Genomic DNA, 25,888 nt, shown 5'->3' on the forward strand with positions numbered 1-25,888 from the left:
GAATATTCCTAGACAACGTTTGTACACTGAGAATAAAAAATACTCACTATATTTATATCGAAAAGAAGACTGACAATTCAAAAAGTTTTAAATTGTACATACTAATCAGTCAATTATGGTAAATCCCTAAAAACTGTCTCATCTCTGTGTTTTAAACTCAAGGTTTCATTTTTTTCTAAATTAAACTGAGTGATCTGTATGTATGTTCACAATTGAATGAAGACTATGGCCCTGCTAAAAAAAAAGGATCAGCCTCTCACATTTATATTGATAGACTAATCTTTCTAGGGCTTTTCATTGGTTCGATGCTCGATGCTAGTTTGTCTGACCTTGAATAATCCAACGAGGGTAATGTTTCAGTGTTTTATTATTACTGCATGATTACAGTACCTGCACAGCATATACATCATGTTCAGAATAAATACTTCAGATAGGCCAAATATCAAATATCATGAATTACAATATTAGACACATATAAATTAGTTTTGTAAACTGATAGTATTATAATTTATGTAATTCACAATCCAAGTCAAAAATATTTCAATATTGTGTAAATATTCTAACAGTACAGTAATAAAACATACCAACCCTTGTTGGACAGACGGAGCTGCGGTGGATCAACGAGTCAGGTGCTGGCTTGCTGACCAGCGGGTCTCAGACTCACTCCAAGTTTGCAGGTCTGACTACCTGACAAGAAACAACGTCTAGTCATTCCAGTGGGATGAAAAACTAAGTTCCTGTGTACATATTGACTGCACGTAAAAGAACCCTTGGCAGGAATTCAAAATGCATCTCAAAAATATTTATTAAAATTGGTCAAATTAGTTTTCTTGCGATAACAGATATTGTTTTCATTTTCACTACCCTGAGGTCATGGGGGACTCAAAGTTAAAATTCCATCTAATAATTCTAAAACAAATGTTCTTTTATAAATCCAATATTTTTTTTCAATCCAAAAAGATTGCTTTACATTTTTTCAGTAAATGATAAGCCATGTAGCATTTGAAAGATGTAAAGTTCACATTTTCCATAATAAAACCAGTATTCTTTTCTTCTTAGCAGACGGGTATTCCTATAACAAATTATCTTAAAAACTATCATTTAAATGTCAACTGGCATCTATTTCCTCTTATTTCATTTTTGACTCCATCTACAGACTTTTGCATATATTTCTAGTTCCTAAATTAAAAACAAATGTCTACCATATTCGATATAATAAAAAGAGAGAGAGAATTGGGGTTTAATGTCTACTTGACACAAACTAAGTCATATTGGGACTAAAATATGATTCAACTTTATTTTAATAATTCGCTTTTGCATGTAGGGGGTCTTTAGCTTGGGGAAGAAAACAGGGGACCCAGAGAATTCCCACCGAGGTTGAACAGGCGACCCTACTCCTTGTCATCCTTGTCACGTACAAGCAGGGATTCGAATCCATGCCACTTGATTTAATAACAGATCTATGATCTAACGCATACATATTGAATTTTGCCACCCAAACACCATAAATAATGACACTTTTCTGTGACTATTTTCAGTTATTTTCGGTTAATTTCTTTTTCTATGGCTATGCAATGGGAAGACTTTGTTCAGATAGCAGCTTTTTCGCCTACTCATCTTTGTATTCCAATTGCCAAGGGATCTTTTACGCCCACTACTATTTTAGAGTTAAACCAGTTTACAGTATACCTTTCAAAATAATATATTCAAATGTCTTGTAGAATATTCTCTAGGATATGGTTTGATCTAGATTCTACCCATCAGAATTGACTTTAGATCAAGATGAAGACGAATAAAATGTTAGTACCGGGTATAAATTTAATTACACTGAATAAGCACCCCTATATTTGAACACTATACAACAAGACAGTTATTATATTGACTATGGTATATTGTCACAAGTAGCTCTGACATTCTCTAACATTTCATGTAGATAGTAGATATGTATTAAAGTTTACATAAGAAAAACATTTCCCTACAGACTTCATTTAATGACTAAAAGAGAAGAAGCATCATCTGGTAGTCCAGAGATATAAGACAGTAAGCCATTATTACATCTTTAAAAGAGAAATTTTCAATAATGATTAATGCTCAGTACTCTCATGACGATTTTCAGAAAATATGAATTTTGATATTTTTACATCATTAAAGACACATTAGGCAGATTTAGTTCAATAGTTCATGTTTAATTGTTGAAATATATATCATTTTAGATGGAATATTCCTGAATACTGTCTCTATTCCTGAAATACTCAATTCTAAATATTTTAAGACACAAAAAATGATTCCCCACACAAGTGATAAACACTGATAAATGTTCCAAAATGAATAAATATAGCACATCTCTTGCATGATGTTCATTAATTAATGCCCAGTTCTTATTTTTATTTTCTTCTGAACAGTGTCAGTATCCTGATTTAATTGCTTAATAATGTCAAGAACATATTTTGGAGTTTGGACCCAGACTTGTGCAAAACTGAAATGCATAGCAACTAGTTAGTGTTGCTTAAATCTGCATATCAATAATTTATAGTTAGCGCCTACTGCTAACCTCATGTAAGCACCAATTGCTATGGAAACACATGCAGTAAATTATCAGAAACTTCTGCAAGTCAAAAGATCAAACTGAAGTCATCTCAGGTACAAAATACTTGAAATAACTGCCATGTTTTCAAGTTCTCAATTTCTGACAAAAACAAAAGATTTTTTTTTATTTGTTTCGTGGTAAATAGCTTCTGGATAATATGTATCAGTCTGACAGCTTCTATTTTTTGTGGAATCCTTAAAAAAAATGGGATTCTTTTTCTATCAAAAAAACTTGAAAGCATCATAAACATGTGTAATTTGTATAAAATTTATTTGTCTACAAGCTACAACTGATCTTATCTGATGAAATGTCATATGAATTTATCATTGGCTTGTGCCTAACACATGTATCACTATACAGGAAGGAAATTCAAGTCTGGTTTTAGAAAACAGAGAGAGAGCGAGAGAGAGAGAGAGAGAAAGAGAGAGAGAGTTTAACATCCACTAGACTAGACACAAACTAGGTCAGTTTGGGACTAAACAGGGTTCAATTTTATTTCAATAATTTGCTTATGTATAATACTTTAACCCAGAGAAAACCTACAAGTTGGACAGGCGACCCTAGTCCTTAACACATACACACGGAGAATCAAAATGACACCTCTTGACTCAATGACAGACCTTATGATCAAACTGACTTGCATCAAACAACTAGACTACCCCAAATCTCTCCACACCCCACTCCTTGGTTTTAGAAAAGAGAAGCTGTAAGAAAAGGAGAATATTTCCTGCAATTCAATTGGTCGTACGAAATGAATGAAGAATACTTGTGAACCCACAGCAAGATACAATACGGTGAAAGTTGAACCATTATGTATCTAAAAGAAATGATAAATTGAACATTTCTGAAACATTCAGCATCTTGGGCAGACAATATACACAAGCCAGCCTTTACCAATAAGTTTTATTATAAATTTTATTATGGGCTTCTTTTTAATTCAATGGATTTCTAGCCAGAGGAGATTCTGTTTCCTTAATTAAATGTTTTATAATCACAATGAGTACATTTTATGCTGGATTAATATGCAACAAATTAGACATTTTATGAAAAATGCAAATGACGAACAACAGCTTAAAAAAAACTTATGAATGATCATTTCAATCAAGTAAGGATGATTTAGGAGACTTACTACTAACGTGTTTTACATGTTGACATACTGCTTATAAATTATTGGAAAAGGCGGATATCATCCCGGAGGCAGGATATGCATACTCTGATTAGCACATAATCTATCAATTATCTGGGAAGTTCACATTTTTTACAATTTCTATAATTAAACACCTTTTTTCTTCCCTCTATATATACACTTCATATGGTCCATGATTTGCTCAACTAAAAACACAATGTTACAACTTTTGAATATTATTATTTTACCAAATAAATTATGAATTCAAATTTGTTTTCCATTTAGAAATATTTTCTGTTTAAATCCATTGAGAATAAGTAGACAACAGTCCGAACTATTTATTGTTTTATTCGGTAAACTCGATGCTTGCCATCTGATGACTTTTGAATATTATTATCGCTTTACCAAATAAATTATGAATTCAAATTTGTCTTCCATTTAGAAATATTTTCTGTTTAAATCCATTGAGAATAAGTAGACAACAGTCCAAACTATTTATTTTTTAATTCGGTAAACTCGATGCTTGCCATCTCATGACTTTTGAATATTATCACTTTACCAAATAAATTATCAATCGAATTTGTCTTCCATTTAGAAATATTTTCTGTTTAAATTCACTGAGAATAAGTAGACAAACTATTTTTTTTTTATATTCGGTAAACTTGATCCTTGGTATCTTACAACTTTTAAACATTATCACTTTACCAAATAAATGATCAATTCGAATTTGTCTTCCATTTAGAAATATTTTCTGTTTAAATCCAATGAGAATAAGTAGACAACAGTCCAAACTATTTTTTTTTTATTTGGTAAACTTGATACTTGGTATCTTACAACTTTTAAATATTATCACTTTACCAAATAAATGATCAATTCGAATTTGTCTTCCATTTAGAAATATTTTCTGTTTAAATCCATTGAGAATAAGTAGACAACAGTCCAAACTATTTTTTTTTTATTTGGTAAACTTGATCCTTGGTATCTTACAACTTTTAAATATTATCACTTTACCAAATAAATGATCAATTCGAATTTGTCTTCCATTTAGAAATATTTTCTGTTTAAATCCATCGAGAATTAAGTAGACAACATTCCAAACTATTTTTTTTTATATTCAGTAAACTCGATCCTTGCCATCTTACGACTTACGACTTTTAAACATTATCACTTTACCAAATAAATTATGTATTCAGATCTGTCTCCCATTTAGAAATATTTTCTGTTTAAATCCCAGGTAAAAACTATACTAGAATCATTTGTACCTGATTGTAAAACAAGTAGAAAACAGTCCAAACTATTTTTCTTTATTCAGTAAACTCAATCCTTTGCAATCCATGTTAAATTATCCACAGTAGCAAATAAAATTACCAGACTTTCCTGTCAATTTTAGAAAGCAAAAACAAAACAGATGGTGTAGTTAAGTCAATAATTGTGTCTAATAAAAATGATTAAAGTAAAAACATAAGTTCATGGTTGATAGACATACCTTGACTTAATAAGAGTAATCCCAGGTAACTCTTTGGTATTTGTATTCTGACACTAATCTTTACACCTCTTGTACCAACCTAACCTAACTCTTGATAGAATTAATCTTCACACCCCTTGTACCAACCTAACTTAACTCCTGATAGAATTAAACAAAACATCCCTGATAATAATACCCTCAATAGAACATCCCTAATAATACCCACAATAGACACATTAGGTTCTCCACAAACTAAGCTCTTAATCTTTAGTACAGACAGGTTAACTCTGACTAATCCTGACAGTAATACCACTTGTCTTAGTAGCAGAGAGTTCAGACTCGTGTTTCTATTAGAGCCAATCTTCCTTCCTGGCTCCTGTAGCCATTAAATACAAAATCATGCGTGACAGAGAGAGAGATGTCAGGAACCACCGACAGTCTGTAAGAATAGTTCCAGGCTCCTCCAATTATAAATGATAAATGGAGGCCAACAATAGTTAGATTACCTCCATTAGACCATCTGGAAGCACGGAATCTCTCTCCTCCTAATGTCTGTTAGAAAGCTTAGAAGGTTAGTCTGTCAGGTCGGGCAGTAAACCCATTTAATAGAAACAATATGGCCTACATGTTGTCTGTTGTTATGGGCTGAATCACTGTATCAATGTCTTCTGATCACAAAATAAAAGGTTATGGTAACTTATTCATTGAAAACATGTGGAGAAACAAAATGTTCTAATAGAATTTAAATACATACAAAATAAATGATGTTGAATCAGGTGCTTCACAAAGAAATAAAATGAAATAAAATGGGGGTTTAACGAAATGAAATAAAATGGGGGTTTAACGTCCTACAGTTCTGCTCCGAACTGGGCTAATGAAGACGGGCATACGCCATACAGTGTATTATGAGGGTAATTTTGCCCGGACAGCGGCATTACGGCCTACTTTTATATGGAATTCCAATTGTCAATGGATCTTTTACATGCATGCCAATGGTTTTTCGTACCATCCAAACGACTAGACAGCTTTCCTTGTTGCCCCCCCCCCCCCCCCCCGACGTGCATCACTGACAAGGGGGAACCACACCAGAAAATCTGGACAAACTTTCTTGGTCAATGCAGGGATTGAACACCCAACCTCTAAGCTAGCGAGCCACCATCTTACCCACTTAACCAACCGTTCTAACACTCAGAGACATTTTGCTCAGATAGTTTTAAATTAAAGTCAGGCTCAATTCCACACAGCCCATTCACGGCAACACACCGATACCTGAATTCAGAATATCTTTCACACCTTTTTTCACTTTTCTCAAAAAAAAAATGCGCCCAACTAGATCCATAAATGTACTTTTAAGTTGGGTGTTAAAATAACTTTACCCTGACTAGAATAGTTGACCTGATTTAACACCTCAGGTAATATTTTCATGTAATGTTTAATAATATGTCAATGATAAACTAGAAATAGTCGTGAGATAAGCAACAAGTTGATTAATTACCTACATTAAGACAGGTTCAACTGAGATCATATAGGTATGATTATTCATGCATATCAGGTAAACATGTACCTGTAGCCTGAGGAATTTCTTAGAAAAACAGAAGATCTTCTATTGCACAAGATCTAAAAATAGATTTCATCACCTATGTTAATTAATATTTATTGTATAATAGAGATTAAACAGACTTTAGAAAATAGATTAACTTAATTGATTTAATTTCATGTAAATGTATCTATGACAAACTCCCTAAGTAGCAGCATGTCTATGCAAGGCAGCATAATTTTATTGTCATTAACCATTCTTTTATACCCCTTGTCAGAGGTGTAGGACAGAGGGCCTGCAAAGGGACAGCATATAGTCGTTCGAATGGGATGGAAACTGAGGTTCTGTGTAAAAGAACCCTTCAGGGTTGGAATTTAAAATAAGAGTAGGCTGTAGAGAAGCTGTCCGGGCAAAATTTCTCTCATAGCACACTTTATGGCATATGCCCTTCTTCATTAGCCCAGTTGGAGCTGAACAGTAGGACATTAAATTACATTTCATTTCATTCTTTTATCCCACTAATTGTTGAATATGCACATTGATTTAGAAACCAGTTGTATTAACTCCACACAAAAACAGAGAGAGAGAGAGAGAGAGAGAGAAATGGGGTTTAACTTCCACTCGACACAAACTAGGTCATTTCGGGACTAACACATGGTTCAATTTTATTTTAATAATTCACTTGCGCGTAGGGGTCTTTAGTAGTGGAAGGAAACCAGAGGACCCGGAGGAAATCCACGAGGTTGGACAGGCGACCCTACTCCTTGTCACGTACAACTGGGGATTCGAAACCACACCAGTAGACTCAATGACAGACTTTATGATACAGCACGCACATGCTAACCATTCAGCCATCCAACCCCCCTCACAAAAACAGAACATACGTATGTTCTGTTTTTGTGTGGAGTACATGTACATATTTTTTTTTTTAACATTTTTTACTTCAGGAATAACCTGGTATAGAGACTTATGCAGATCAGCTTTCTACAGATCTACATTTGACCTATGACTACAACCAGAGCTTCCATAATTCATTAACTGAAACTTGACAGTTTGTTAAGTTTATTGATTTTTGATATATTCTATGATAAAGTATATGTCATGAATTATTTCAATAGAACAGGAGACACGCCTTTTTTTCTATTCTAATAGCTGACATATATAATACAGTTAATAATATCACTATATAATTTCTATAGGTCTTTTTGACACATGTTCTAAACATTCTTTATAAAAAACCATATCAGATTTTAATGCATTCCTTCATTGAAAATATAGTGAAACATAATAGACATTGGATTTTCATCACAAGATAAAATTTGACATCTGAATACTAGTTTTATTCTAAACATGATCCCAACATCCTTTACAAAAAAAATATGTTAGATTTTAACTAAAGTACAGAGACCAATCAGGACGGAGGACCTGACAAGGACACCTGTCTAGTCATTCAGATGGGACAAAAAAAAACGAGGTCCTGTGTATACATTGGCGTACACCTTAAATTCGATATAAGAGTAGAAAATAGTGCTGCTGTCCTGACAAAATTTCCCTCACTCATAGTTATAGCACACTGTATGATGTATGCCTGTCTTCATTATCCCAGTCGGAGCAGAACAGTAGGACATTGAACCCCATTTCATTTCATTTCACAGACATCTGATTTGAATCACAGGAAACAAAAATCTATATACATAAAATCACAGATGTCTGTGTGTGTATGAATGTTCATCCATCACGCTTCATTGCCGCAATCCACCCCCACATATGTGCTATCAAATAAACCAGAATGACCCTGTGAATGTTTAAGTCCAAAACTCAGTTTAATTTGGGCCCTGGGCAAAGCCGAGTATCCTGCTAATATGCAATATAATTAATTATAATTAATTAGAAACCATCAAATGTGTAATAAATTTGATAATTTACCAGTATTAGATCATACTAAACTTAGGCTGCCTGTCTACAGTTACCTCCGCTTGAGAACAGTTGACCGACATTTTAAGTCCTAAATCAACGATTTTAGTCGAAAAAACACTATGTCTATGTATATTTTGAGAAGTATTCATTCCGCATCCATTCAATAAAATTGGGAGGGGGGGGTGGGGGGGTGGATGGCTCAATGGTTAGCGTGCACACGCTGTATCATAAAGTCTGTCATTGAGTCGACTGGCGTGATTTCGAATCCCCGGTTGTACGTGACAAGGAGTAGGGTCGCCTGTCCAACCTCGTGGGTTTTCTCCAGGTCCTCCGGTTTCCTCCAACTGCTAAAGACCCCTATGCGCAAGCGAATTATTGAAAAAAAATTAAACCATGTTAGTCCCGAAATGACCTAGTTTGGGTCGAGTGGATGTTAAACCCCATTTCTCTCTCTCTCTCTCTCAATAAAATTGAAAAGGTTTATTTGTTCTTTGTGTGTATGGCAGATGCAAAACGGGTTGGACAGCATTACAAAATAGTATACTATTTTTTTGGATATGGCGCCATTCAGAGCAGAGATCTATTCTCGAAGTATGAAGAAGATGGATCTCTGTACGCAGAATGGTATTAGATATTATACAATTTATAGTTTATCCTCACTACACTTGAACTGAATACCTGTCATAGGTGTTTGATCATAGACAATATATTATTACTCATCCACACAGAAAAAAAACCTTCCATTATTACTCAGTCGATAAAATATATTATTGAAATATGCTAGTACATACACAGATATGATCACGAAAAGGTTGACTAGTGCAGGATAAGGTTTAAATTTTAATTTATTATAGATCATGTTTGATCACTTACATGAATCATGAACATACATGTAACATACATGCTCTCTGAGCAATTTCAGTCTCTTGATAATTAAGAATAACGTTTTTCATCTCACCATGAGTAACTCTATTAACAAAACTAAAGTAAAACATGGCCTTACATATTTAATTTGAGCTTGAAAAAAAAATAAAATAAAACCAACAGAAAGTTGACATGATTTATAGAGATATGACTTGTATTCAGTGTTATTATCCTACCTCAAGTCCACTAAAACGTCCTTCAATAAGTATCCAAAATATTCAATTACTTACCACAATAACTACACAAACAGTATTAAATATATAATCCAGAGCTCTGTCTATTAACTGTACACAAGATAAAATGGCTACCTCCACTACTCCTGAAGCCTCTTGTACTATTTAACACCAGTATTTACAAACTGATCAAAGAACAATGGCAGCTGGTTATTATCTACGTGCCCTCAAGGGAATTACATCGTCCCCTTCAAACCCAAAATACACCTGAATACAAACAAATCTTACCGTTGACCTATTTTTAGACATAAGGAAACTTCTTTGTTGTCTTGATCCACCTCCATTCCTTAAAGTGGAGTATCCCCATTGAAATCTTGACAATTTTATTTATCTGCTATGATATGAGAATATATCAATTGTAAAGAAGATTAGCATTAGGACACAATACTGGAATAATGACTTTTTAGTTAGTTTTTAATATGAAAAGAAATTATTAAAAATTGACAAAACCAAAATGTTTAGTTAAGCAATTTTACATTCTCAGAAAAAAAAAAGCTGACAAGATGTTTATAACAAAAGTAATATATTATAAGGTCTGTCAAGGAACATTTAACAAACTGCATAACTCTGCTCATTATGTACATTTCCAAATATGAGAATTTCATTTGATTTCATTTTGAAACACAAACATTGGAGGAAAACTGGGAATATAAAATAATATTTCTAATGGAGTATTTATTAAAATTTGATGAAAAGACTGTTCTACAGATAAGTCAGAAACCGAGAAGAAAATTAAATTTATTTTCTTTTTAATTTCAGTGATGGTTAAGACCCACTTTAATCTGAAGGTGAACATACCACAACAAAAAAAAAACCTACTAGGACCTGTTGCTTGACATTTAAAATGAGAGCACACAACTCATTCAAATAAAGATACCATGCCCATTAACCTGGTTGTCTTGACCATTTACCTCAGTTGATCCGAGTCAAGAAAATAATTATTATCACCTTTAGATGTCAGATTTACAGTGACTGTATAACTAACTAGTGGTTTCACACATATACGTGACAATGACATTTACATCAATATGGAATGTGAAAAGAAATGGAGCTTAACAATAACATCCTACTTTTCTGCACTGTGAATAAAAGTAATAATGCCTACACTGATTTTGAAACCAGCAACAATTTATTGGATGTGCCAAACCAAGATGAAATAATTTCAGGTGACCTCGGATCACAAATTTTAGAATCATATTACCAGCTTATTACAAGTATTATTATATTTCAATTTGATTTTATCACAATATATGTGGCCTCTTTTCTCCCCTGTTGGCTCCTTGCACACTCAAAGTTGTGCAAGCTATTTACTAAGGATTTGACATAAATTTCACAAATCCTTTTTTATTCTACAGAATTAAACCGGCACATGTACAGAAAGAGAGAGAGAAATGGGGTTTAACGTCCACTCAACACAAACTAGGTCATTTTGGGACGAACATATGGTTAAATTTTATTTCTATAATTCGCTTGCGCTTGGAGGACCTGGAGAAAACCCACGAGGTTGGACAGGCTTTCCTACTCCTTGTCACGTACAACCGGGGATTCGAAACCACGCCAGTTGACTCAATGACAGGCTTTATGATACAGCGCGCACGTGCTAACCATTCGGCCATCCAATCCCCCCACATGCACAGAAACAAACCTCTAATGTAACTGGACCATCTTTTTACTGTGGAGAAATTTTGGATTGTCTTAAGTCTTTGTTGGAGTAGTAAGTCTGTGTTATTTGTTCTGATCATTAAGCTTGTATATCCTCTCTGTATTGTCTACTTTCTAAACCAATGATTTTATCAGGTAAACTCATTATCCTAATGAGCTATATCAATTAAACAGGGAGTTTTTAATTAAGCTTCTCAACAAATTCCAGGATTGAGATAAGAATTAGAAATTAATCAGCTTATATAGATATAATGACTGTGGTTAAATTCCTTCATTAATTATTATACTGACTGCAGTATATCAAGTACTATATGCAGGCCTGGAAATAACTTTCAAATGTGTGTCCAACACCATCTCAGACAGGATGACCATTCTGCCTGACATTTCAAATTTTCGGTCAGACATAATATTCTGGCATTTGGCACAAGAAATGAAATGGGGTTTAACATACTACTATTCCGCTCCGAACTGGGATAATGAAGACAGGTTTTTCGTCCCACCCAAACGACTAAACAGCTGTCCTTGTCAGGCCCTCCGTTCTGCATCACTGACAAGGGGGAACAACTCCTGAAAATCTGGATGAACTTTCTCGGCCAGTGCAGGGATCGAAGACCCAACCTCCAGGCTAGCGAGCCAGCGTCTTACCAACTTAGCCACCGTGGCCCCCCATTTGGCACAAAGTCTATCAAGATCTATAAAGTTGACCAGGTTAGTTTGTCTTAGTTTTCATTGTTCGGCAAAATTGGTTTTGATTTGTCACGGATATAAAAATATTACCCATTAAAATGCCTCAAATGTCATGATACTCTTTTATCTCAGGAATCACACAATGTTTATTGAATTAATAATTGGGTCACGCTTCCTACCGAGTCAAAAATACACATCATCTATTGAGAACTTAATTATTTCTTTTATGATTATAGAATAAAGGATGATCGATATTATGAGTTATTATGTTCATTACAATATAAATCCCTAATTTTATAGGCACCTATAATCTTGTGATGATATAGCTTCCTGTCTTTGACAATGTTGGCCTAATCACATGACAATTTCACGCCTTTTCTATAAAGGTTTGAAAATACAACCATCTTTTGGAAACTTATTTGTTTGTTGTATTATTAAATAATAAAACATGATTTTGATTATTAGTTAATAAAAGTTGAAAACAATAAAAATCGTGACCAATGACCTTGCAAATCTGAAAATATAAATCCCATTTATAAACTGTAGTGGCTACGCAGTACATGTTACCGTGAAAACATCTACATCAGAATAATAATATAATATGGAACTTCTGGGTTATGGATAATTATTTTACTGTAGTTTATGAACATGTAAGAAATTAACAGGAAGCCCATTTTGTAAATATACTGGAATATGTTTCATCAAAATTTGTAATAAAAGACTCTATGCTGAAATACATACAACCAAATTACACCATTCCACATGAACATAAAGGAATTTCAAATCAAATGTCCATACTATGTTATACCCCATTTCATTCATTTATACTAAGAAATTCTCAAGATTTTCTATGTTAAACCCCATTTCATTTCATTTCCACTCATACTAAGAAATTCTCAAGGTTTTACAAATCTTATGCTAGGTTTCCACTGTCGTGTAAATAAATCCTGATGGAGCAATAAGGCACCTTCCCAAACATAGAATTGAACCCAGGAAATGTTCTCAAAAATGTAACCTGACTTCTGAGATGGTAATGTGTTCTCCATGATTTTCATGTAACTCATGCTGCATGTGCTGTTCACCGGGACCAGCCCTATAAAATGCACCCCCATACCTGGTTGAATCATCATTAACACGACAACGTCAGCAGCATGCCACGATTCACAACAGCTCACAGGAACCAGGCGCTTAGAAAACTCGACGTTGGCCACACAGCCCAAGCCGTTGCCAATCACTTCCAGGTCAATGTTCGGGTCACAAACACCACGGATGATCGTCCCCGAACTGGTAGACCAAGGGTTACCACAAAGCGACAAGACTGCCATGTTGTGCGACAGCACAGGCAGAATCACTTCACACAGGCATCTGAGACAGCATGTCAGACAGAGTGAACATATGGAAGACCCATCAGTACCGATACAGTGCGCCAACATTTCATCCATTGCTGTAGACCTTACTGTGGACCGATCCTCACCCCTCGCCATCGAAGTGAAGTCTACAGTTTGCCCAACAACACCAGAACTGGCGACGCAGGGAATGGAGAACTCTTCTGTTCACAGATGAGAGTCGGTATTGCGTATCAACTGCAGATGGCAAGCTTCTTTCTGACCAATGTGCCATGGAACGAGACTCATGGGGAGGTCCAAGCATAATGGTTTTGGGTTGAATCGGCCTGAACCAGAGTGTGGGTCCTGTGGTGTTCCAAAATCTTAGTCCAGGGAGAGGAGGCGTATTCACAGCAGTCCGCTACATCGATCAAGCTCTCAAACCCCATGTCATACCACATTTCGCATGTCATCTGTTATTGACACTGACGGTGGACACACCAGATACTGATGTATAGACTGTGTACCGAATGTCTTGGAATTGTGATGAATTAATCACTAATGTGTCAAAATACTGTTCACAAAATATTTCTTTGATCCATTTAGTAAGTGGTTTTCTAGAATGATTTGATTAAAGTGCCTCTCTGATTTTGAAATCGTACTGACATTTATTTTGCTGATTAGTATTATCAAAAATCAATAAATCCTGATTCTGGTCTAAAATTATTTTATAAACTTTGATAGAATCTGAAGTCCATATTATATGTACGTATATATAGCTGACTGTACAAATATTGACAAATCAAATCAATTTCTCAGATAAAAAAACGACCACATTCATTTGCTAGATTAAAAGGACAATCGCCTCATTGATTTGGATTTCAGCCTATATTTTCAAATATAGGTCTGCAGTTAGATGTAACTGATTTTTTCTTCCACAAGTGACAGCCAATAACAAAACTTATATTAGTAAACAACACACTTCTGCTTAATATTTCGAAATGACAATTTTATCATGTAGAACTTGCTCCATCACTAATCGATATCACACATCAGACTGAAAATTCAATACAATATGTTTTTACCTAAATAAAAGACACAGATAATAATGAGTGCATAATGGAAAACCTTACCAGTAATGAGTGTTTGATGATAACACCTGGGTATTTTCTAATTAGCAAACGGCACAACTATTATGATAGGCAATCTCATTAAATTACAGATCTATATTTCGTTTCGTTTTTTATACTTTCGATGGCCTCCACTACATGAAGATCTGACCAGTTGTCTTGGGAGGTCGCGTTGGAGGTCATACAAGCTTTTTTTAACCTTATGATGTCAGACATTTCATTAACCAATCAGCATGTCAATGATAACAACTCTTCCAGATCCTAGTGTAGTAAAGACAAGTAAAACGAAATTTTGAATTATAAAAAACGAAATGAAATAGGATCTGTGTTTTAATCAGATTTTTATAATAGGTTGATATGTTTACAAAGTTCCATAATGATAAACTGAACAGTTTCTGAGATAATCTCTAGAAATAGTTGTAAAGTCAAATTTGTTTCCATAGAAACACAACAGTTATTCAACTTAAAAATCAAAATCTAATTAACTAAAGGCAAAACTACTGTAATAGGTTGATGTGTATAACAATTCAAATAAAGATACATTGTCCCAAAAGTATTTATCGGGTGGTTATTTCAAATAAAAGTATGGCTGATTTGGTATATATATATGGAAAGTATACACACACCAAATCTTACTAGAGAAATACTGGATTACCAGACAAACACCCATGGGGCAAGCACTGGGCAAAAATGTTAGGTTATCACTAACTGGCAACCCGAGAACAAAGTTCTGAGAGGGATCTGAGGCACATTTTTGATAGATTAATTAGTTTAAATATGTTTTTTTAGTCAAAATATATCATCAAATCACACATTTGTATACAGGAAAGTATCTTTAAGATATCCTCTACATAATATCCTCTGTTAAAAGTCCCTACATAATTTAAACCTATCCGTAAAATACCTTCCACGAAAAACAGTTCTTCTTGATAAATTTCACTTGAAACTTGAATTAATTAATCTGCTATTAACCTTACCTGAGGCTTACCTCCAGGTATTTTGTCTATTTTCAGCTGTAAGTCATAATTTACCTGGCTGGCAGAATTTCTGCCTCTTTTCATTGATACATTTTCGTTAGTGGAGCATAAAAACAACGTGAAGATGATCTGGAAGTAATGAGAGGTGTTTTTCTCATTAAGGTTGTAACCTAGCTAACTAGAGTATATATATCAATCAACTTCTATCACTAATTTACCTCTTACTTGAGTTAATTACAATATAGTCACACTCTGTACACGGTTATACATGTTACCAGCCTGCACTTAATGTAATAAGTATCTTTCAAAGTTTGAGTTTTAAAGCCCCAACAGAGAGAGAGAGAAACGGGGATTAACGTCCACTCGACACAAACACAGCGTACAACTTTATTTCAATAATTCGCTTGCATATAGGGTCTTTATCAGTGGGAGGAAACCGGAAAACCCGGAGAAAACCCACGAGATTAAACAGGCAACAATACTCCTTGTCCCATACAACCGGGGAATGGAAACCATGTCAGATGACTCAATGACAGACCTTATGATACAGCACGCACGTGGAATTGTCTGCCAATACAGCTGTCCAAAGTACTTCAGCATACTATATGCACCAGGAACTGAGTATGATGTCATTAATAGAGCCAACTTGAAACTGTGCGGTCATATCAAAAAATTCAAAGTACACCAATTGTCGACTGCATTTAAGACTGTCGAACCAAGAACCAGTAGAAGATTACAAAGTGTAAGCAGCCAATTTCTGGTTAATAAAGATGATGATCAGCAGTTTTTACTAAAAACTTGTTATAGAAAAACAAATAATGTAGAGCCAAAATATTACTAACTACTAGCAAATTAAATAAATCCATGACTTTCTGTCTTGTTTAAATAACAATTTCACAAATAGTTAAATTTAATGGATCAAATATAAACACTTCACTTTATTTACATAATAAAATTCTTACCTAAAAATACTGACAATAAACAGACTAAGTATATAATTTTATTTTGACGTTCTTCAAATCTTATCAAGTGTAAAACTCATGTCAATAAATATGTTCAACATTTCAACAAAGTCGTGACAGTGACATTTTGTTTTAAAGAGCCAATTTGGCTGGATGTCAACAGCTAAATAAAAGTTGTGCTTGATACTGGACAGTTTCCACATTATATTACACATCACAGATGGTACTCCGGTTAATTAGGTTGGTGTTTTGGAAAGAGAGAGAGAGAGAGAGAGAGGGAGAGAGAGAGAGAGAGGGTTTAATGTCCACTCGACACAAACTAGGTCATTTTGGGACTAATATATGGTTAAATTGTATTTCAATAATTTTCTTGTGCGTAGGGGTCTTTAGCAGTGGGAGGAAAACGGAGGACCCAGAGAAAACCCACGAGTTTGGACAGGCGACCCTACTCCTTGTCATGTACAACCGGGGAATCGAAACCACGCCAGCTGACTCAATGCCAGACCTTAAGATATAGTGTGCACGTGCTAACCATTCGGCCATCCAACCCCCCCATGTTTTGTAGAACAGGAGCGGTGATGGCTCAGTGAGTTAGACACCGGCTCAATAACCAGGATCTATCAGGTTTGCTCCCGATGTTGGCCGAGAAAAGTTCCTCCAGATTTTCAGACGCGGTTTCCCCTTGTCAGAAGTGCAGGGCGGAGAGACTAACAAGGAACAGTGTTTAGTCATTCGGATGGGACGAAAAATCAAGCTCCAGTGTACACATTGGCGTGCACATAAAAGAAGATTTGATAACTGAAATTGAAAATAATAGTAGGCTGTAGAGCCACTGTCCGGGCAAAATTTCTCTCAAAGTGTATGCCTATGGCGTATGCCCATCTTCATTAGTTTAGTCAGTGCAGTAAAGTAAACCCTCTTTCATTTCATTTCGTTTTGTAGAACAATGAGTGTATGTTTCCAGTCAGCTGTTGAATTTAAACAAATTCCACCTTGCACAACTTTCATTACTTACAAAACCTACTGGTATTTTCAACCACAGATAGTAAACACTGATAATAATACAAAACTATTAAAGAGACAACTCCATTCTGCAATCATTGTCGACCACTAGTCAATTTAATATTCCCAAATCAACCAGATACAGTTCAATCAGGGAATGTTCAAATTAAATTGGTTATTCTCAGATTAAAAATCATACTAACTATCAATATAGTGTTTCATCGATCAATTACATGTCCACATTCCGATACGTAAAACACTGAAACAAGATTGCATCCCTAGCAATGAAAGTTTCTTTCACTCGTTTCAGTGGCACATGCATACAGATATATAGTCAAGACGGTGCATGCTTTTAAAAATTATCAAATGGCAACAAAATTGTGTGCAAAATATGGGACAAATCTGTCAATCCGTTGCTAAGGTATTTAATGTTTTAATATTCAATATTTATAAGAAAACTATTAATTTGTAATTGTTTTGAATCCTTGTATAGTACATATGTATGTATGTTGAGTCTTCATATTTTATCTTTTACGATTTAATTCATACAAAATGAAATGAAATGAAATGGGGTTTAACTCTGACTGGGCTAATGAATTCGGGCATATACTATACAGTGTTATGATGAGGGAAATTTTGCCCAGACAGCGGCGCTACAGCCTACTCTTATATCGAATTCCAACTGCCAAGGGATCTTTTACGTGCACACCAATGTGTACATGGGACCTTGGATGTACCAAAGCCCCTTTAAATTACCATTTTTACCATTGTCAATCAATAATCTAATTAGTTAATCAAATTTTCTTCCCTGGATGTTGTTAACTTGAAATACCTGAACAATCAATCTCCTTGTAGTCTGAAAATTTAATCGGTCTAAGAATGTATTGATTTTTAACATCCCATTATCAATTGATAAATATTTTGTATTTTAAAAAAACATGATTGGCAACTCTGTGACCATTTCCCTGAGATTACATTACAACAAATATCATCGAATTATCTAACACAAAAGTTTGTATATATTTGTCAAAACTGTCACACCTTTATATCTGTCAGTCGTGACAGGTGTCATTTATAAGGCAGGGTATGCTTACTCCTTCTAAGGCACCTGATACAATGTAGGACCTGATAACTCTTCTTGTTTAGTTGCATGGTGAACTATAAGTAGTGATGAATGATGTGCACATGGCAGGGTATGCTTACTCTTTCTAAAAGCGCCTGACACCACTGGTTCCTGACAGAAATAGCCTCTTTTCACAGGGTTTAAAACACTAAGTAAAGTGTTTAGGTGACTGCCGAAATTCGACCAAAGAGCCTACAGCCATCTTCCATGAGGCATAGTCTGCTTACTTTTAGTCATACTAGAACACTTGATATCACATTTCCTTTATTTGGGAAGCTCAAATAGCTTTTCAATGTATCGCACCATATATTTCTGAGCATTTCTATGTTATTGTTTTTTTCTCTCTACCTTTTTTATGAAGGAACAGAAAAGAACTGAAGAATAGACCTGTTTTTCCACAACATATTTATTTTGATATAAAAGATGACCTGAAAAGAATCTAAATCAAGTTCTAATAATCTATCTGGACTTGTATCACTTTACTGTTTATCTCAACTCATCAAAAAACAATTATGACCTTTATCTGTAATCCCACAGTGGAATTTTCTTATCTTCCGAGACAAGAGAGATAGTGAGATGCAGTGTGTATACCCACAGATAAACAGACCTAAAGCTGCTCAAGTACTCTTCTACTGTCGTTAATGATAAGCTAAAACTAGTGTTTATTTATCAAAAAAATACACATCAATTCACCTTGAACAAAGTTATGTGACCCAACTAAACATGTAGTCAGTATGGTTTCCTATTGTTTGACATTCTACCAAGAAATTTTTTTATTTGCACTACCATTATTACTGTTTTAAGTTTAAACACTACCTATTGATAATCATATATAAAATAAATCACAATAAATTTATCAATATATTTTACAGTAAGCATTATAAGATAGGTTGCCAGGCAATGAAACTAAGCATGTGGCTGCCATATCGTTAGAGCAGAGATAGAGAAACAAGGTTTAACGTCCACTCGACACAAACTAGGTCATTTAGGGACTAACATATGGTTCAATTTTAGTCCAATAATCTGCTTGCGCGTAGGGGTCTTTAGCAAAGGGAGGAAACTGGAGGACTCGGAGAAAACCCACAAAATTAGACAGGCAACCCTACTCCTTGTCCCATACATTCGGGGAATCGAAACCACGCCAGTTGACTAAACGACAGACCTTATGATACAACGCGCACATGCTAACCATTCAGACATCCAACCCCAGATCGTTAGAGCAATCCACCAAGGTTGTCACATTTATATTCATTTACATGGAAAGATTTACAAAAGACACTAAAATTTTTCAATGACAATAACCCATGCTGTAATTATCAGAAAGTAGATAGACAGAAAACATTTACTGGTAATCAGTTAAGAAGTTTAGTTGTTCGAGTTATTCGAAAACGTTAATAAGCATTGGTCCTCCATATGGTATCTCTAGAACACCATACAAATTTCAAATCAATTTGACGATAACTGTAGCTTCTAGATCCTCCACAGAGATCACAACTCCCACAGTAATTAAGAGAAATCTTTGTTTCATGATTGTGATTGTCTTTAATCTCTATAAGTAACCTTTATTAGGATATTTTGGGGTTTTAATAACACAAGCTGAGACGTTGACAACACATGTGTAGCTGGTCACTGGGATGCACAAATAACAGAGGTCTGCCCATGTACACATTGGCATGCACATAAAGAACATTTCACAGTTGGTTAGGTCTGTCCCGACAAGCTTCACATCCCTCACACTACAGAATTACCCTGTACTGTATGTTAGTCTCAAAATAATCATAGTAGTAATGAGAGAGAAAGAGAGAGAGAGAGATGAGGTTTAATGTCCACTCTACAAAAACTAGGTCATTTCAGGACTAACATATGGTTCAATTTTATTTCAATAATTCGCGTGCTTTCGATGACCTCTACTACATGAAGATCAGACCAGTTGTAGTGGTAGGTCGTGTCAGAGGTCATAGAGCGACTTTTGATCCTATGACGTTAGACATTTGATTAACCAATCAGCATTGATGTTTCTAGTGGGTTACCCACAGTTCCGTGTACCTCATGCCAAAAAATCGCTGTAACAGACCGTTTCATTGGCTAATCCCTCACATCATCCAGAATTCGGGTTATATAACAACTTTTCCAGATTCTAGTGTAGTAAAGACAAGTAAAACGAAATTTTGAACTATAAAAAACGAAACGAAATAGGATCTGTGTTCTAATCAGATTGCTTGAGCGTAGGGGTCCTTAGAAGCCAGAGGACCCAGAGAAAACCCACTAGGTTGAGCAGGCAACTCTACGCCTTGTCACGTACAAATGGGGATTCAAAACCACGCAGCTTCAATCAATAACAGACCTTGTGATCTAATGTGTTAACCATTCGACCCACTCCCCGGTATAATATTAGTAATGTCTTGACACGTTAAACCCCATTCCACTCCACATTTGTCTACAGGCTAAATTACATCATGAAAGTATTTGAATAACCTAGGCTATTGTTTAATTCATGAAGATTTTATCAGAATTTGGAGAATGTAACCTTTAATTGAGGAGTCAAAACACAAAGAGATGAAACAAAAAGATAAAACTTGGCTCTTTCCTGAATTTATTATTTCTTTGATCAAACTGATAGAAATCAACCGAAAGCCGAACCCCTGTAAATGACTAAGAAGAGATTTGTTACATCATAAGAATATCTCATCTTATAAACAGACATCTCTTCAATGTGATTCAAGCCACTTCAAACATTATCATATTTCGATGAGAGATCGCAATCAAATATGGTAGGGGCTACTTGACATTCTTTCAGGGAATTTTCTGATTGGGAGCGGTGAGCCTCATTTTATGTGCACTTTATGGTTGTTTCTGGCGTTTGTCTGTTTTATTATTGTTTATATTATGTGTAGTATGTAAAAATAAAATGTTTTTTAGTAGACTTTTCTTCTTTGATGATTTTAATCAGTGGCAAGGGGGAAAAAAAACAATCAACGATGGTGAGAGAGAGAGAAATGGGGTTTAATGTCCACTCGACACAAACTATGTCATTTCGGGACTAACACATGGTCCAATTTTATTTCAATAATTCGCTTGCAGAGGAAACCAGAGGACACGGAGAAAACCCATGAGGTTGGAAAGGCGACCCTACTCCTTGTCACATAGAACCGGGGAATCGAAAACACACCAGTTGACTCAATGACACACCTTCTGATACAGTGCTCACATGCTAACCATTCAGCCATCCAACCCCCCCATTGTGGATGGGCCATAATAGCGGCCTGATATACAGTGTATAATACGCTTGTAATGCTCTTAACCCTGGTATTGCTTGTAACCCTTGCTTCAGGAATATAACTTTAATAAAACTGAGCCTGTCAAAAAAATACATGAACCACAGCACTTCCATCTTCTGAAATGATGCGAAAAGATGGAATTTTTAGATTTAGAATGTTTATTGAGAGTAGCACAGCATGATGGGGAAGAACAGTTGGGGTCAGTTGAATAGATCTTTTATTGCTATGGTATGTGTTAAAGATGGACAAGAAATAGTACAATTCCAGGTTACATCGACACCCTATTCTTATTATTCCATGCCATGATACCTATTAATGATAGACCTGAAACAGTAATTTCAAGTTACACTGGTACTCTATTCCTATAATTCTATGACTACAACATTTCTTTTTGCGATGTGTTAAAGGCAATCTGATTAGAACAGATCCTATTTCGTTTCGTTTTAAATAGTTCAAAAAGAGTTGTTATATAACCCACATTCTGGTTGAATTGCGGGATAAGCCAATGAAACAGTCTGTTACTGGGAGTTCTTGGCACGCAATGCACGGAAATGCCGGTAAACCACTAGAAACGTCAACGCTGATTAATTAATCGATTTCAGACGTCATAGGGTCAAAAGTTGCTTGTAGGACCCCTGACGCAACCGGTCAGATCTTCATATAGTGTAGGCCATCAAAAGTATAAAAAAAAACCAACAAAATATAGATCTGTATTTTAACCAGATTGTGTTAAAGGTGGACGAGTATCGAACTAATTTCAGGTCATACTCATACATCTACAACATATCTTTTTGTAATAAATTATTGAATTGTACCGGAATAAAACATGTATTTAAACAATTCTCAACATACATACAAAATCATTTGTAAAAAAAAAAACAAAAACAACCCATCTTAACTGTCATAAGCTATCAATATATTCTGAACTGTTTTCTGTTCGGCTTTTACTTTTAGTCAACATGAATCAGCCATGACGATTAAATTATTATAATATATTCTACCAATGAAATTCAAAATCATGTTATAACTCCGATAATACAACCATATGTGTAACAAAATCTATAAGACTTCAGAAAGATCAATTACATGTATTCAAGAAATAACAGCTAGGTCAAAGGTCAGGGCATATTCTACTTATCAACACACAAATTCTCACCTGGAATAAAATATCCAGCTACAATTCCTTTCCTTTTTGGAACCAAAACAAATCTAAAACAGCCAATTTACAACTTAGCAACATAGCCAAGAAAAAATGGCTCCAATTTAAACCGACAGCTGTCAGTAATATGAAGGGGGTATGTATGTAGATGATGAATGAATGGCCGCGCATGACTGATTTCTGTTCAACCATATCTTGTGTTGAAAAACAGAAACCTGTGAACTTATAATTAATATAATAAAAGTGACTGGACAACAATTTAATTGTAGGATAGATCAGTAGGCCTTTTTAATGTGTTTATAATAAATAATTTATACCACGGGCATCTAAAGACCTGTTCTTTTATCTAAAACGAATTAAATCCTGGACAATTTAATTATCATAGATCATAGCTGTCAAGAAATGACCATGCATTACTTATATATACTGAATCTTAATCTTATTCTTTGAAACATGTTGAAACAGGTAGATGTATGTTATTATAAAGATTTCTCAAACTAATCTCTTTTATTCTCAGATAACCATATGAATAAATGTTTTAACTTAGCCAAGGATGTAGCCTATTTGCTACATTTCTGCATTTCTTATGTTATGCTAAAAATTTCCGCTTGTTTTGAAACATTATCCTTCAACTTCCATGTCCCTATTAGCTTTTGAAAGGTACCGTACCTAATAATCCGTTCAGATAGACATAGTTAAGCTAGTTTAGAAACACCAGTTACTAAAAACTAGATTAACTTTAAATTCACCTGCTCCTGCCCTAAGGTAGGTTTATTGGCTTAAAATTGGTAGTTTAATTGTCTTCTTACATCTTATTTTTAATACCATCTTGAGTAAATGATAGTATCTTGCACAATATGAGTAGAGTCAGAGATAATTAATTATATCACCTGAGAATCGCGAATAATTTCCCTGGAAATGCTATACAGATGGATATAATGACAGACATCAGAACCATTATGCAAGACAAAACCAGAATGGGAGCCATGGTGGTTAAACTCATTTCATTTCATTTCAAAACTAGACTTTGTGCTTGTCTGTGACAAGTGCCTTATTTCCAAGTTTGATTTAAACATCAGGATTCATTTAGACATTGCTACTATCAACTACTGTAATTAATACACAAAAACGTTGAGATAATACTCTTCGAAACATGGATTGAATAAATTAAGTAGCTGTATTTCTAGAAGTATGTGTTTTTGTGTATTGCTCTATCAAGTTACTAAAAATGCCTCTGAAAGATTACTGTAAAGTAATTAAATTCTGTAAAAGTTTCCTTTTCTGAGCTGATAAAAGCAATTGCTTAATGCCACTAAAATACTTTTTTTATATTTAGTAAAATTCATTCAAAATATTGGGTGCCAAGAGATGCACGATGTCCAAGTTGTTGGGTTTAGTTGGAGTGTAAGTAAAAAATAGAATGTGATGATGTTAATGTATAAATTAGATGTGTAGGTTAAACTGTTCTGTAACTGGTAACAGGATGTGAGGGTAATGTAATATGTTTATCTTATAAACTTCTCATAAACATTCTCCTTCCATTTCAAAGGTAGGTAAAATGTAACTCTACACACAAACACAGGAATACCAAGTGCAATATATTCCAACCACTGGGAACCTGTTGCCCTAAACAATGGCTACATTGTTATAATTTTACCATAAATGTTCCAAACATTCCTAATATAATTGTGCAATTTTCTTTTGCTTCACCAATCTACTGTTTAGCAATACTGAATAGATATCTTCTCAAATTTCCAGAAATGAAATGGGGTTTAACGGCATTTTTTTCTGCACCGACTGGGATAATGAAGGCGGACAAACACCGATGTTATACAGTGTTATGAGGGCAATTTTTCTAACAAAGCGACATTATGGCCTACTCTTATTTCAGATTCCAACTGTCAAGGGTTCTTTCATGTACACAAGACCTTGGGTTTTTTTGCTCCATCCAAACGACTAGACGCTGCACTCTGTTTTGCACCACTGACAAGAGGAAGCTGCACCAGAAAATCCTGAAGAACTTTCTCCGACAACACCAGCAGCAAACCCTGATATCTCCTGGTTAGCAAGCCAGCTTCTTACTGAGCCACCACCACAGTTCCCCCCACATTTACATTTTAGGGTAAAAAGTAGAATTCAATAAATTCAATAATTCAATAAATCATAAGTATAATTATGACTATGAGGTAGGTTCACTTACTGTTCAGTTATTTGATCAAGTTTTCAAATTTTTCAATCTCCTCCTTGTATAATCATCATTATTTTTAGCTTCACAAGTCTACGAAATAGAAGGAAAGTCATTTAATTTATCTCCCTTGTTTTAAGTTGCAGCTATGGTGGTTCAGAAATGAAATGAAATGAAATGGGGTTTAACGTCCTACTGTTCTGCTCAGAACTGGGCTAATGAAGATGGGCATACACCATACAGTGTGCTATGAGGGAAATTTTGCCCTGACAGCGGCACTACGGCCTACTCTTATATCGAATTCCAACTGTCAAGGGATCTTTTACATGCACGCCAATGTGTACACAGGACCTTGGTTTTTCGTCCCATCCGAACGACTAGACAGCTGTCCTTGTCAGGCCCTCCGTCTTGCATCACGGACAAGGGGGAACCACGCCGGAAAATCTGGATGAACTTTCTCGGCCAATGCAGTGGTGGCTCAGAGATTAAGACAATTACTCGCTAACCCGGTGGTCCTGTGCTCAATCCTAGTGTTGGTTGGCCGATGATAAAGTTCATCAGCATTTCCGGCGTGATTCCCCCTTGTCAGTGATGCAGGACAGGGGGCCT

General features: G+C 35.0%; 1 protein-coding gene across 4 annotated transcripts in view; it reads right to left on the reverse strand.

Moving 5' to 3' along the window:
• The window catches only part of LOC126822220 (signal-induced proliferation-associated 1-like protein 1), a 107,666-nt gene that overhangs the window by 62,781 nt on the left and 18,997 nt on the right, over window positions 1–25,888 (reverse strand). For 2 of the 4 annotated variants that reach the window (XM_056101294.1, XM_056101290.1), the window contains exon 2: window positions 25,295–25,372. The exons of 1 other annotated variant lie outside the window; for it this stretch is intronic. The gene's annotated coding sequence lies outside the window, so the exon portion shown is untranslated. Of the gene's footprint in view, window positions 1–9,786; window positions 10,032–25,294; window positions 25,373–25,888 lie in introns of those variants that run through there. One more of the 4 variants, XM_056101291.1, reaches the window with a different exon arrangement.

This window comes from Patella vulgata, chromosome 5, assembly GCF_932274485.2.
Source record: "Patella vulgata chromosome 5, xgPatVulg1.2, whole genome shotgun sequence".
Taxonomy (NCBI): Eukaryota; Metazoa; Mollusca; class Gastropoda; family Patellidae; genus Patella; species Patella vulgata.